We start from the raw sequence: 3,124 nt of genomic DNA, 5'->3' as shown, positions 1-3,124 counted from the left end.
GAGTCACAAGTCTCACAAGTCCCTCTGTACTGTCACTGTCCTCTCTCTCCCTATCTCTCTCTCTTTCTCTTTCTCTTTCTCTTTCTCTTTCTCTTTCTCTTTCTCTCTCTCTCTCTCTCTCTCTCTCTCTCTCTCTTTCTGTTTGTGTATTGCACACATAAATGCACTGCTTCTACCTCTCACCCTTTAACACAGTCTCCTTGTTTCATTCAGTCCTCTCTCATTCACAAACTTGCTTTAACTTGCTTTCTCTCACACACGTTCTCTCTCTCTCTCTCTCTCTCTCTCTCTCTCTCTCTCTCTCTCTCTCTCTCTCTCTCTCTCTCTCTGTCTCTCTCTCTCTCTCTCTCTCTCTCTCTCTCTCTCTCTCTCTCTCTCTCTCTCTCTCTCTCTCTCTCTCTCTCTTCTCTCTCTCTCTCTCTCTCTCTCTCTCTCTCTCTCTCTCTCTCAGTAATCTCTTCACATGCCTCTAGTAAATGATCCCAGGATCATCCACCGCTGGTGTGTCAAGGACCCCTAATCTACTCTAATGTCCACTGGTTAAAGCCAGGGTCTAACACCAAGCTAATCTGAGAGAGCAGTGTATGTTTACACAGACAGTATTCATGGTCTAAAGCTGTAGGCAGAGCCATGATGATGATCAGGGAACAGTTGTCTTGCATATACAGGGAGGGAGGGAGGGAGGGAGGGAGGGAGGGAGGGAGGGAGGGAGGGATGGAGAGGAAGGAGGGAGGGAGGGAGGGAGGGAGGGAGGGAGGGAAGGAGGGAGGGAGGGAGGGAGGGAGGGAAGGAGGGAGGGAGGGGAGGGAGGGAGGGAGGGAGGGGAGGGAGGGAGGGAGGGAGAAAAGCACAGAGGGAGGGAGGTTTTGGCAGACAGAAAGATAGGCAAGCAGACAGAAAGGCAGACAGACCAGACTGGACATTTGCTGTCTAAATGTGTCATATGTGCATTAGAGGAGCTTGGTGGTTAACAAAAACATGTTTTGTCTTTCCAGTGAGGACTGTTGAAACTACACACTACTGCACCTCACTGACCCATATCAAGCTTAGACTAATGGTCCACACTAAGAATCCTCCCGGCCTCCCACTAAGCGATATCAAAGGGTCAAACACAGTTCAAGCTCCCAGCAGACCGGAGCCATGTACAGTACAGTACCGTGAACTCTCCTGTCTTCTCTGCACTCTGGACCCCTTACTATTATACCAAATCATCTACGTTACAGATATGCAGAGGCTCTGGACGCCTCACAGTTAACTGACCCAATTCAATCACATACTATAACGAGAGGGGTGGGCGGTCAGAAGGGTGGGATGGGAGTGTTTTAAACTCTGAGATCAGTTCTAGGTTTTCTGTTTTATTGGATAACTTTACACTGAAGCTACTGGCGAGTAGGAGACAACATAATTATACAAAACTGTCTTCATTCTGTTCTGAAGCATGATTCCCAAGCTCCAAATGATCTTATCAATGTCTCTCTGTGCTGGCATTTAAAGCCAAGTCCAGCTGAAGCAACACAAATGTGTTGAAATAACATAATCATCTCACAATTAATTCATTTGAGGAAAACACTGTTGAATAACTTTCAATTTGATCATGAGTCCGTTTTTACTGAGTCAAAATGACACCAGTGTGCCCACTAATGCAAGATAGAGCCACCCAAGTTTATGAGGTGTTTAATTATCATCATAATGATTATGATCACTGGCTTTGAACTCCATATCATGAAACAGTTTGACATAGGGCTCAATGTGCCAGTAAATGGCCAAAAATATCTCCTTCAGTCACCATGTGTTTCCAGAGAGGGGCAGCGCGCTTCTGCTGTCATGCTTCTCTGAGGCACAAGAATAAAATGGCTTTAATGGGGGAGGGTTATTTTCAGCTACACACACCCTCCCTTCTTATCTCTCTCCCCCCATCTCCCTCTCTCTTCCCTCTTTCTTGCTCATTCTCATTCCCTCACGCTCTTCTTTTTCCGTGGCCGGAGGATGGTCTTGGCTGGCCGCTGGAGTTTCCCTCACCCCAAGAACTAGGCTAAGATGACATCGGCACGACACAGAGGTCCGTCCCCTGCTATCCCAGTAAGGAGAACAAGATCTGGCACGGTCACTATGACCAATATAAGGTTGGCATATGAGCTCCTGCTGAGAAGGGCTGTTATTTTGCGTTTATTTAATTTTTTTGCCATGCAAGTGGAGAAAAACTAGAGAATCAGAAAAAAATACAAGCTGTTGGAATTTGGTACCAACCACAACACACTCAAAATGTGCCAGAAGCTACAATATGAGATAGCAGTGGTCAAAACACGTTTGGCCTATACTGCCTGGGATGAGTGTCTCTTTTATATAACTAATGGTCAATGACAGGTGTTAACACAACATCGCAACTTTTGTGTTTTTCCATACCCCACCTCTTTGTGTTTTCCAGGGTTGTTTTTGAACTGCCACTGGCATCTCACTATATATATTCATGGTGTTCCTTGAATCGATCTGAACGAGATCAGCAGTTAACAACAACAAAAAATCAGAATACATATTTTCTTTGTATCTTTATGGACATGAAAAGGACTTTTCTTGGCGTGGTGGAGCTCTGAAATGCCTCTCTCTGAGGCCCTCATGTGGTCAGAAAGGAAAATATATTTTGGGAAACCGAATATTATTGCTGTGCACTACAATTTCTGAATAAGTACAGTATGAACTTCCATTTGATAACACCAAGAACTGCACAACCAGTGTGGTTTGTAATTTACTTAATGAAAAGCAACCCATACGGATACACACTACTTTCTTTTGAACAGATTCAGCTTCACTCTAGTACCTCTAAACCAATTACATGTATATTAGATAATGTCAGGTTAATGAGGTTTGCGTTCCACAGAGCAAAACAGAAAAAAAAGATTTTGGGACATATGATGCAATTCAAGCACTGCTCATTTGTATTATCATGTTATCCCTTTGGGCTGGAACTCCCTTTCTCCCATTAATAAACCATATGCCAGATTAAACCTCAAAGTGTCCCCCCATACCTCGTACTAATTAATTACTTTGTTTATTTGCATACGACAGAGGGGGCTTAAACCATAAACATCAGTATGGGACGCCATTTGGTCCAAAAGGTTGTTGCCCC

Source organism: Osmerus eperlanus, chromosome 16 (assembly GCF_963692335.1).
Source record: "Osmerus eperlanus chromosome 16, fOsmEpe2.1, whole genome shotgun sequence".
In the NCBI taxonomy this organism is placed as follows: Eukaryota; Metazoa; Chordata; class Actinopteri; order Osmeriformes; family Osmeridae; genus Osmerus; species Osmerus eperlanus.
Note: the sequence above shows the minus strand (reverse complement) of the source record.